The sequence below is a fragment of the Argopecten irradians genome, chromosome 1, assembly GCF_041381155.1.
Source record: "Argopecten irradians isolate NY chromosome 1, Ai_NY, whole genome shotgun sequence".
NCBI lineage: Eukaryota > Metazoa > Mollusca > Bivalvia > Pectinida > Pectinidae > Argopecten > Argopecten irradians.
In genome coordinates, this window is record NC_091134.1 from 33074918 (window position 1) to 33087747 (window position 12830).

General features: G+C 34.9%; 1 protein-coding gene across 2 annotated transcripts in view; it reads left to right on the forward strand.

Moving 5' to 3' along the window:
• The window catches only part of LOC138324823 (uncharacterized), a 59900-nt gene that overhangs the window by 8762 nt on the left and 38308 nt on the right, over positions 1-12830 (forward strand). For both annotated transcript variants that reach the window (XM_069270002.1, XM_069270009.1), the window contains exon 2: positions 3119-3186. The gene's annotated coding sequence lies outside the window, so the exon portion shown is untranslated. The remainder of the gene's footprint in view (positions 1-3118; positions 3187-12830) is intronic.

The following is a 12830-nucleotide window of genomic DNA, read 5'->3' on the forward strand; positions in this document are numbered from 1 at the left end:
CCATTTGTTCATTGCATAATAGCTTAAAATTAACATAAAAAATACTTTAAGCTAGTGTGCCCTCTTAATGCAACGAAGGTCAGTTTTATGGAGAAGGGCTTTTTATAAGACATATGACAGGTTTCTGTAGCTATATAGCTATAATTAGAACTAGTACCGAAGACCTCTGCTCCTCTTTCTGTACACATCAGATGGTGGGCTATTCAAATCGCTTTTCGTCCGTGGTCCGTGGTCCGTCCTTCCGTCCATTAACAATTCTTGTTACCACTATTTCTCAGAAAGTCTTTAAGGGATCTTTCTCAAATTTCTTATGTAGATTCCCCTAAGGCCCTAGTTGTGCATTATTTTTTGCATTTTGGGACCAATCGTTCAACAAAATGGCCGCCAGACAGCCATCTTGGACTTTGATAGTTAAAGTTTGTTTCCGCTATTTCTCAGAAAGTACTGAAGAGATCTCTCTCAAATTTCACATGTAGGTTCCCCTAGGGGTCTAGTTGTGCATATTGCGTTTTGGGACCAATCTAACTAATTAACAAGATGGCCGATAGGCCACCATCTTGGATTTTGATAGTTAGAGATTGTTACCGCTATTTCTCAGAAAGTACCAAAGGGAATCTTCTCAAATTTCATGTACAGGTTCCCCTAGGGACCCAGTTGTGCATATTGCATTTTGGGACCGATTGGTGAATAAGATGGCCGACAGGACGCCATTTTGGATTTTGATAGTAAAAGCTTGTTACTACTATTTCTCAGAAAGTACTACAGGGATCTGTCTCAAATTTCATGTACAGGTTCCCCTAGGTCTCTAGCTATGCATGTTGCATTTTGGGACCAAATGGTGAACAAGATGGCCGACAGGACGCCATCTTGGATTTTGACAATTGAAGTTTGTTTCTGGTATGTCTAAGAAAGTACTGAAGGGATCTGTCCCAAATTGCATGTACAGGTTCCCCTAGGGGTCTAGTTGTGCACAAGATGGCCAACAGGCAGTTATCTTGGATTTTGATAATTGCAATTTGTTACTATTATATATCTTAGAAAATACTCAAAGATCTTTCTCAAATTTCATATGTAGTAATGCGTAGTAAAAGTTTGAAAAGCAGAGAAAAGATCCCTCTTTCGTTTGTCAGACAAGGTGGGCTCAGACATAGATCAATCGTAGGTGGGCTCCAAGATCCCTCTGAGATCTCTTGTTAATAGTGCTATGGTATATATGATCAAAGAGTTCCGTATACTGAAAATTTATTTTTGACTCTACTGTAATTTATATAAATGCTTCTCTAAAATGCCTAAAGAAATTTTAGGCTAAAGAAATGTCAAAGATTATAAAGGAATGCAAATTACAAGGCTAAAATTATTTTTTAATGTATATTGTTAGCATGCATATATATAGGCTCATGCATATTAATAATCTGAACTGCTGTTGCACGTTTAAGTTACACTTATTTTTTAATTATGCCTGAGAGAAAGTATCATGGGTTTAGGTGACATAGCTTCTGTAATTTGATTTAAAATAGCTATTACTATGTATGAAATAATTAACATATTCATTATAATATATAATTAACATAATCATTATAATATATAATTAACATACTCATTATAATATATAATTAGCATATATGTTAGTTTACATCTACTATTCATAAAACATTTGGAGAAATCAGGTAGCTTTGTAAAGTCTAACTGAATGCATATCATTGTATTGATATTGTGATTTTATTAAATATAAATATCTATTGACTCAAGTTAGGCTGCAATCTTAATTGTTCTGTGCAGTACAAATGTATGCATTTTGTTATCTAGAGGTTTTTAATATCATGACCTATGACCTACGGTAACCTTTTGCCTTAATCATTATCATTCATATGATGTGACTCTGAAATTTGTATATATTTTAAAAGAAAGATAAATAGTAACTTTAATTAAGAAAGTATCATTTTGTATTTTCAATATCATTTGAGTGTTCATCTTGATTCTACTTTATTGTCATTTAAAAAATAAAAGTTTTATCTCATTGCGGATCAAGGAAATTGAAATCAGGGTGGTGTAGTGGTTTTTAAATTTACATTTCACTTATATGTACATGTATAGCTTACTGGTTAGAGGTTTGATTCCTGGCATGAATGCGAAAAGGTTAGCGGCCACCTGTCTTACCATCTGGATTTTCTCCAGGTACTCTAGTTTCTTTGAGCTCCCATTTGAACCATTGAAAATGTATATTAATAACCAAAGGTGTACTATACAAGTATCAAGCTTATGTCATCACCAGACTGGCTTAAGCTTGTATACAGAAGAACTTGGGTCAGGTCAGTGTCTGACAACTAAATAGTCATCTGAAAACCTATTTTCATCTTTAGAAGTCAATAAGACTGACGTTTGTGTGCAAGCTTGCAAGCATCAAAAATCAGATGCACAAACTTTTTTCAAGTTTCAAAATAGAGGTAGTGGAGAAAGGAACTGCTGTTATCTTTACCACGTGATAAATTATGATTTGAGTCAATCATAAGGATGTTTCCAGGGATTTAAACATTTTGAAGTGATGTTTTTATAATGAATGGAGACAAAAAGAGGTTATAATGTATACCATCGTTCTCTGATGATGAACTAATTTCTATTGTCAGACACCAGTCAGTGTTGTTAGCAAAGCTGATGGAATCCCTGTCATATATTTTCTCTGGAAATGATTGTCTTCTCGTAGAGAAAAATCAATACCGTTGGAGGAACTTAACTTTCTGGTACAGAATGGTGACCATGTGAGACTAGAGTATGAAGATGGTGTAGAGATGTTCCCAGCTGTTCAACTTAATCTCATTATACCATCACTCACTGATCCACAGACTAAAAAAAACTCTACACAGTAAGACGATAATAAAAACACCAGTGGATGGGTGTGTGAAAGGTGTTATACAATTCAACTGTGTGTAAGTTTTAATTGTTATCGATTATGTTTCCTGCATTTGAAAAGAATTGCTATCTGTGGTATGTAAAATAGAAACAAGTATATCGTGTGTGCCAGATGTTTCTAATAGTCATCACATTTGCATATAAAGCATATACACTTATGTTTTAATTGCTTATATGATAGATGATTTAATGATTTTTATTTTTATTTCAGGTTATATGGTAATTAGAAAAAATCAATGAAGGAGGGAAGAGATTGACAATACAGCAGGACAAACTGAGGTATGACATATATGGATCTTTGGTTTTCTTATACAAGCTGAGATAGTAATAGGTAGAGGTAGGGGAGCGGGGTCGGGGACTGTAGGAAAGATTCTGTGGAGAAAAAATCCTGATTAGAAATACAATGTGCTTACTCATACAAATCCGTCACATTTGACAAGTTGGAATTGTGAAATCCACACCTGTCCTTTTTAATTTATTAATTCATGTCATTTAATTAAGGCAACACACATTAGGCAAATGAACAACAATGCAAATACTTGATGTTCTTGTTTGCTTTTCTGCAGAAGGAGACAATTTAATGTAGAAACTTTGTCCCAGACATTGAAGATGCCCATCAATTACTGTACATAGAGTGGCCATGAACGATACATTTCCTCTCATTATATTTCTGGGGCTTCTAAATCTGATATAGTAGGACAGCTAGTAGGCTCCTCCCTGTCGTCCCTGGTGGTTATCTAGTGACTATAACTACTAATAGCTACCCCTTCCTTTTCTTCAGTGGTACCTTATATTATGGCAGTGCTTCCTGCTGTGGTGATACTGTATACAGTCTGCTTTCTTTTCTCACCCAGTAAACATTCTTGTTTACTCATTAGTATAAATAGACTGAAACTACTACATGTATTAGAAGGGGAAGGGGATGTTATGTGTTTTGCATCATTTGTTTGCAATGTTGTTTGTCTCTCCTTTTACAGTTACACATTATCTTTTAATAAAACTTTAAAGCATTGAAACTTCACACTTGGTGCACTATATATTGCTCCATCTAGGTAAAATGATTTGTTGAGTACCAAAACCAGGTCACTGTGACCTTTATTTTGACCTTTGACCTTTATTTAGTAAAAAGCATTATAAAACTTTATACTTGCAATTTTGTATATGGCATTGGTGATAATACAGTAAGTGTGTCATGTGGTTTACCAAAACCAGGTCACTTTGACCTATCTTTGACCTTTGACATCAAAGCTTTTCCTTTATAGTAAAGCACAAATACACACATATATATAAGAGTCCATTTATGTATATGTAGAACAGTGCAGGATTTCATATTAATTCGATAACTGCCTCTGCAAGGGATCAAACTCAGGATTGAGCTTAAGAGAAGCTTTCTGTAGACAACAGGTATTTTTAGGCTAGTATTAACCAGGGTTACATTATAAATGAGAGGAAAACAATCTCATGGCACATATACTTATGTTAGTATTAACCAGGTTACATTATAAATGAGGGAAAACAATCTCATGGCACATATACTTATGTTAGTATTAACCAGGGTTACATTATAAATGAGGGAAAACAATCTCATGGCACATATACTTATGTTAGTATTAACCAGGGTTACATTATAAATGAGGGAAAACAATCTCATGGCACATATACTTATGTTAGTATTAACCAGGGTTACATTATAAATGAGGAAAACAATCTCATGGCACATATACTTATTTAGTATTAACCAGGGTTACATTATAAATGAGAGGAAAACAATCTCATGGCACATATACTTATTAGTATTAACCAGGTTACATTATAAATGAGAGGAAAACAATCTCATGCACATATACTTATGTTAGTATTAACCAGGGTTACATTATAAATGAGAGGAAAACAATCTCATGGCACATATACTTATGTTAGTAGTGGGAGGGTGGGGGCTAAATTTATTTGGGGTATTATCTTATTATAGTACTATATAGTACTGGTCACCAGTCTGTTTAGAATTTGTGTAATATTAGTCAGGTCTACTTCAATGGTAACAGATACAGGTCAAATGCTCATGGTAATGTCTAGTGGAGGGAAGTAACAGGTGTCTATTGACCATACATGGGAAGACTTCACTACTCTAGATAATGTCCTCTGTACAAGGCTAATGTTTAATCTGCTCCAGTGAATACAAGGTGTCCTATTCATTCAGATGGCTTAATGTACAGACGGGCAACATCTGTACAGACGGGCAACATCTCAATGTTTATTCTGGTTAGGGACATTTTTTATTTCCGCAACTCCAATCTGATGAACCACAGGTCTAGGCTTCAAGTCCCCACTGAGCAATGTGCATTGATTTTAGAGTAATTGAAACCTGCAGTGTGTTTGTCAGTAGGACGGTGGTCTTGCAGTAGGATTACATTGTAGCTTAGGGACACCCATGACTCATCCTAGTTATATTTACTTATTCTGTATACACTTCTCTTTAATGGACAGTAAACATGCATAATACACTCCTAACAGCAAAGAGTTTTTTTAGTGATTCAAATTTTAGCTTACGTTTCTGTTGTTTAGTTACTGTGGAAATTTTGGAATAGTGCAGTGATTCACTGAGATTGTGGTATTATGGTTATCGGAAAGTATTGAGCTTTTGTTTATAAATACTGATGGTAAAAATCTTTGTTGATCTTTCTTATTGTTGATCTTTCTTATTTGAAGCATACATGCATGCACAGAACCTCAGTCAGCTGATTTTAATGTAGAATTTATGTCTGTGTATAATGTATACATTTTACCTGCAGGAAGTTTATTTGTTAACCTCTATACTAGCTGTCAGTGTCAGGAGATTGATAAAGGCATCAAATCTGGACTATAGTTTTGACTTTTACTTCATGATTATTTGCCAATTAAATCATATTGTTACAGGAAAAGAAATACAATGATTCTATCATCTTAGTATCTCATCAAATTTTGTTTCAGATCATGAAGTTATAATATTACACAAAGACAAAATTGGAGAAGAAATATTCTATATGTCTGAAGTAAAAGTTAACTTGATAAGTTGTCAGGAAACGTCATGACACCCTAGCTAGGTATTCTAGCTGATATCATGTGATAAAGCAGGATACATCCCCAAGAAGATATAGATTTTCAATGAAGTACCGCTACCTATGTATGATTGACAGGTAGCATACCGTATAGAGAGAGAGAGAATACATGTACAAGGTGGTTCTAATCTGGAGACTGAATTTGGTAAAAGAATAGTAGATATATGTATATATGTAATTAATTTATAAATTTTTACAATTAATTTTTTTTAATTCGTGCACTAGAATTCTTTCTCGAAAAAGATATCAAATATCACACATTTATTGCTATTAAACACAAGTCATTCTCTTGTTGTATTAAATTGGTGATATACATATGATGACATTTATAGCCCCTTTCTAATATAAAACAAAGTGTTAGTACTGTTACTGCATGGCTTATAAGTAGCTATTGATAGGGCATAAAGAAATAGAAAACTTATAAATCCATGACAATTTGAGGGTCATATAAATTGGTCATGACAGTTGCCAGCTGGTTGTGGCTGTGAGTTGCTGGATTTTCTATGAGAAATCTGACTTCCATATGACTTTTATAAACTCAAATTCTGATAGAATGTAAAAGGCAAAGATTAAATAAACTAAAGAATATACATCAATTATATGCATATTGATATATTTTAATTATCAAATTGCTTGCACAATGAGCTATGAATGAGAATGAATCTGTCTACATGTAGAATGATGGGAATTCCTATACATATTGAGTATGTTATTTGTATGGTATCAACTTTACATATATTACCATATATTGATGCTGATTGACACATGATTTATGGTCAGTACTGACCACAGCTATATATATAGGTAGAGTAAGAGAGTGATGACCACCCCCCAAAGCCACCATTAGTCTGGGTCTCCTGGCAGGAATCCTGGCTTGACTTTTGGCCTTTTTGGAAACTCCTAAACCACTGTTTGAAAAGCAGCCGGTAGAACCTCAGGGGACAAGCCATTAGAACATGCTATATTTGGAACAGACAACAAAGGCTTCTGGTATTGTCTGTGTAATGTTAGGCAGGAATGATACTGGTGTCTGTGAAACTTCAGTCTACATGGAATGATTCAATACTATTTCTTGTTTTGTCAGCCAGAGAGCTGCTGTTGTTAGTGATAGGCGGAGTCATTTAGGCATTTTAATATCAATAAATATAGGTAAATGCATGTTGTGACATGCGATCTAAAAGTCACAAAAGTAATGATCTTTCGACTTTGGTAATAATTTAACTGCAGATGGAAGTTGAATTCATTTGATAAAATGTCAATAGATGATTGAAGCATGTTTATAGCGGTAGTAAGTGTAAGTTAATATTTACAAGGACAAGTTTCCTTAGGAAATACAGATAACATAATAGTATAGTCAAACCTGTCTACAAAGACCACCAAAGGGATGAAGGGAAAATGGCCGTAATTAGTCAGGTGGTCTTTATACGCAGGTTGAATTGAGTTGACATTGGTCATTTGGGAGCCTAAGAAAGTGGTCTAATAATTAGACAGGCGGTCTTTAATTAGAGATGGTCACTAAGGCAGGTTTTACTGTAGAGGTAAAAAAATTACTTCATTAGATAGATGCTATTTGTTTATATCTTTAATTTTACATTTACATATGCTATGAGGGGTACATAGATGTGACTGTAGTATATAGTAGCTAGTTGAAGTAAGTCTAGTATGGTAATAATATTATGGATGCCTGCAGGTACTAATGGTAAATAAAAAGATGGACAGTTCTGCCAGAAGAAATACGCTGACAAAGAGATACTGTAATGTATGATAATTATCTTCTAGTAGGACTGGGTATCTAGAAGCTTGTGTCTAGAGGGACTGCTTATTACCATAACAAGTTGTAAATCCCTGACGAAAAAGAAATGATCCATCCATATTTCTATAGTCATAATACTTCAACTCTTAAAAATTCAACAAGGGATTGGTCTTAATAGAACCAAAGGTCATTTAAGAACGTGCCAGATTAAGAAAAAAAGAGGAAAGCCATAGTACCCAGAAAAAAACACGGACCGATGGTCAGACTTGTCAATTTAACTGCCCCACCTCAGATTTTAAGTGGCAATAGTTCGGACACATAACCACTTGCAATTGGCAACCATGGTCCCTGAGACAAGAAAGGGAAAAAAATTATTATTAGTTTTTTTTTTCCAGACAATAAATGAAAAAAAGATTGTAATTGTTTTCCAATATGTTCTAATGAGTTCAAGAGATTATACTGAGGATTTTAATACTGTACTCGACAGAGAGCTGTAGGAAATGACTTACAGGGTTAGTGAAGGTTGGAAAAAATGTACAATACAGTAATAATGATTCAGTGACAGATCTAGATCTAAAATATTATGTAGCTAATTGTGACCTGCTTGATATAGTATGTAAGTGATGGATTGGTTTATAAATTATTGATCACAGTACCATTTTAGCATCGACTGACAATGATCTGATGATCGATAATTGTCGGGGTGAAGATGAAAAGTAAACACTAATAGAATGGTGATCATATCCTGATCAGGGCTAACTAATTATAATTGGTTCAGCATAAGTAGTCATGATTTAAGGATGGGGCTAATGGGCCAGAAAATGTCAGAAAATATTTTGATACAAATTTTTGTCAAGGATGATTCTTCCTTGATAGACATTGAATTTTTATGATCCTTCAACCTTTGATTTCATCTTTTTCTTTTAGACTCAGTTTGAATTCATATGATTTTCCTACATTTGTCATTAAACGTGCCACCAGTAGACATTTACATTAAGTGTTTTGCCATTGTCATTAACATGGTTCAAGTACTATTATTGCTACCTTATTCAGGTGTCTGTAACCACACTGATCAATAACACAGGCTGGCTTCAGAGACAGTGCTCCAACCTACAGATCCTCTATAGACAAACATCACAGCCACCTTCTTCCTGTGTAAATAATGGAGGATACAATGATCATGATGTTCCTGGAGATCTATTGACTGGGTCAAACTCAGGGTCTTTCCATTCTGTCTACCCAGGGACATTTTCTTCATCTTTAGGAATAATTGCTGGGAGTAGTAATGAAATTGAAAAATGGGGGAAAAACATGAATAATTAAGAGCTATAGATATTCTTGATTGATTTGTACTTATGATCTTAATACAAAATTGATGTTTCTTCTTATTTCATTTTAGATATATAGCTACTTTGAAACCAATCATCCAATTTTAATGCTAGAAACTTTTAAAAATTACTTGATGTCCTCATCATGAATCGGGGTATATTGTGCATGTTCCTATATATCCCTACATTTACTGTCCCAATTTCATTAGGAGGTGTTAGAGTTTTTGTCTTATATGGATTCTTCAATATTCTTATAAAAAGAGGGCTTATTCCATCTACATCATGGACTCTTTGATAAATTGGGTGGTCATTTGATCAGTAGGATTATCATCTTGAAGGTGGCAAGGACAGTAAATTAGTGATTGGTCAGTAGGATAGGTTGTTGATGGTGGCTAGGACAGTAGATCAAAATTATTAGTGAATGGTCAGCAGCATTAAGATATATTAAGATATTGGTGTTGGCCAAAACAATGGATTATCCATCGGTCAGCAGGATTATTGATGCTGTGAAACAGCATTCTTAGATACGCTCGGAGAGCCTGTGCACATGAAAACAATGAAACCACTCCACGATGAAAATTAAAAGTTGTTTTGTTCATTTCACGTATTACTTGATGGTATGAAAAAATTAACCCCAATATTCAAAACCACAGACATAGAATTTGTACATACATATAAACCATGGATGGAGTGTTTTAAGTGTTCAGTTGGGACTCTATGATATTTGTATTACTCCGAGAACACTGGTCTCCCGAAAATCACGAACAACGCCTTCTTCGCTGTCTTCCTCCGCGACAGACTTTCGGTGGATTTTAGATTGTGTATGTTTATTTAAATTTTACATAATTCATGCTAATTATCGATTATTGTAATCAAATGTTGGGAAGGTAACTGCTAAAGAAAGTTCTTATAACGCTTATAAAGTTTTATGTGTTGGTTGTATTGACGAACTATATCTGAGATATTATTGCGCATTAAAAGTTAATAGTCTTGAGTACATGCCTCCTCCCTTGATCTGTCACAGGGAGTTCTGTCTTTTGTTTATCGATAACTGCGGTATATTGAAAGAGAAAAAGTACCAAATCTATCAACATAAACGTTAACTTACAAAATATAATGATAATATAGATCTATTTATGTACGAGCAAATGAACTTATATTGCCATGTAATGTACGGTAGCCTTATGAAGACTTGCTAAAGTCCATGTATTGCAGGAAGTTTTCTTGATGATAGCGTTTTTATGAATTCAAAAGAAATTTGACTGTTATAAGTAACCAAATAGTGTACCCTTTACTTGACAACCGTGTATGGCCATGTTTTATTATAAGTCAAAAGTCGGCAAAGCAAAACTCACGATAAATGTTCTGCACGATAATATCTCGCCAACCAGTTACTGTTAGGCTTACGAAGACTTGCTAAAGTCTGATACATTACATGAAGTTTTCTTGATGTTAACGGCTAGCATTCTTGTGAATTTAAAAGAAATCCGAGTGATATACGAAATGAAATAATGTACCTTTTATTTGGCAAAAGTATCTGGCCATGATTTATTAGTCAAAAGTCATCAAAGCAACCCATGTTAGTTTTCTAAAAAGGAAACCAAAACATATCCGGAAATGGTAATATTTCTAATGTTATATTTTTCCGAAAATATTCTTCAATGTTAAGTGGATATTAAGAAACGAAAATGTTTACTTATTATTTTTTTGTCTTTGAAGAGACATTAATGAAATTGATAATTTAGCAATTAATAAAGAATTATAAAAAAATGATACTCAGATTCTGAACGGTTTCATTGGTGTTGAAATCGTTATTAAAAAATAATTTAGAAGTAAAATTTATTACAGTTATTTCAGGATAATAAGTTATTCAACTTTTTGTTCTTGAAAAACTTCAAATATCATAAAATAAATACGGTATATCGTAAATATTTTTTATTTAAACTCCGAAATTCAACACTGCACACTTATGTTAAGTTTACTAAATTCTCTTTAAATGAAAAACCAATTTCTTTATTCCTTTGTTTGAGTCCTTCATTCACAGCATCTATGAGTGGCCTTGGCACTTTGATTATATTGGTGGTGGCTAGGACAGGGGTTTGCTGAATGGTCAGCAAGATTAAGATGTTGGTGGTGGACAGTGGATTAGTGAATGGTCAGCAGGATGAAAATATTGGTGGTGGCTAGGACAGGGGTTTGGTGAATGGTCAGCAGGATTAAGATGTTGGTGGTGGCTTGGACAGTGGATTAGTGAATGGTCAGCAGGATGAAAATGTTGGTGGTGGCTAGGGTGGATTAGTGAGTGGTCAGCAGGATTAAGATGTTGGTGGTGGCAAGGGTGGATTAGTGAGTGGTCAGCAGGATTAAGATGTTGGTGGTGGCAAGGGTGGATTAGTGAGTGGTCAGCAGGATTAAGATGTTGGTGGTGGCTAGGACAATGGATATCCATCTGTCAGCAGGATTAATATATTGATGGTGCTAGGACAGTGGTTTAGAGAGTGGTCAGCAGGATTAAGATGTTGGTGATGGCTAGGACAGTGGATTAGTAAGTGGTCAGCAGGATTAAGATGTTGGTGGTGGCTATATAGCTAGGACAGTGGATAAGTGAATGGTCATCAGGATTAAGATGTTGGTGGTGGCTAGGGTGGATTAATGAATGGTCATCAGGATTAAGATATTGGTGGTGGCTAGGGTGAATTAGTGAGTGGTCAGCAGGATTAAGATGTTGGTGATTGCTATGACAGTGGATAAGTGAATGGTCAGTAGGATTAGGATGTTGATTGTGGCTACAGGACATGGAGTTAGTAATTATTGGCCTATAATCTGTCCGCAGAACTTAAAGGTTGATGATGGCTAGGACAGTGGATTAAGGATTAGGATGTTGATTGTGGCTATAGGACATGGAGTTAGTAATTATTGGCCTATAATCTGTCAGCAGAATTTAAAGGTTGATGATGGCTAGGACAGTGGATTAGGATTAGGATGTTGATTGTGGCTATAGGACATGGAGTTAGTAATTATTGGCCTATAATCTGTCAGCAGAATTTAAAGGTTGATGATGGCTAGGACAGTGGATTAAGGATTAGGATGTTGATTGTGGCTATAGGACATGGAGTTAGTAATTATTGGCCTATAATCTGTCAGCAGAACTTAAAGGTTGATGATGGCTAAGACAGTGGATTAGGATTAGGATGTTGATTGTGGCTATAGGACATGGAGTTAGTAATTATTGGCCTATAATCTGTCAGCAGAATTTAAAGGTTGATGATGGCTAGGACAGTGGATTAGGATTAGGATGTTGATTGTGGCTATAGGACATGGAGTTAGTAATTATTGGCCTATAATCTGTCAGCAGAATTTAAAGGTTGATGATGGCTAGGACAGTGGATTAAGGATTAGGATGTTGATTGTGGCTATAGGACATGGAGTTAGTAATTATTGGCCTATAATCTGTCAGCAGAATTTAAAGGTTGATGATGGCTAGGACAGTGGATTAGGATTAGGATGTTGATTGTGGCTATAGGACATGGAGTTAGTAATTATTGGCCTATAATCTGTCAGCAGAACTTAAAGGTTGATGATGGCTAGGACAGTGGATTAGGATTAGGATGTTGATTGTGGCTATATGACATGGAGTTAGTAATTATTGGCCTATAATCTGTCAGCAGAACTTAAAGGTTGATGATGGCTAGGACAGTGGATTAGGATTAGGATGTTGATTGTGGCTATAGGACATGGAGTTAGTAA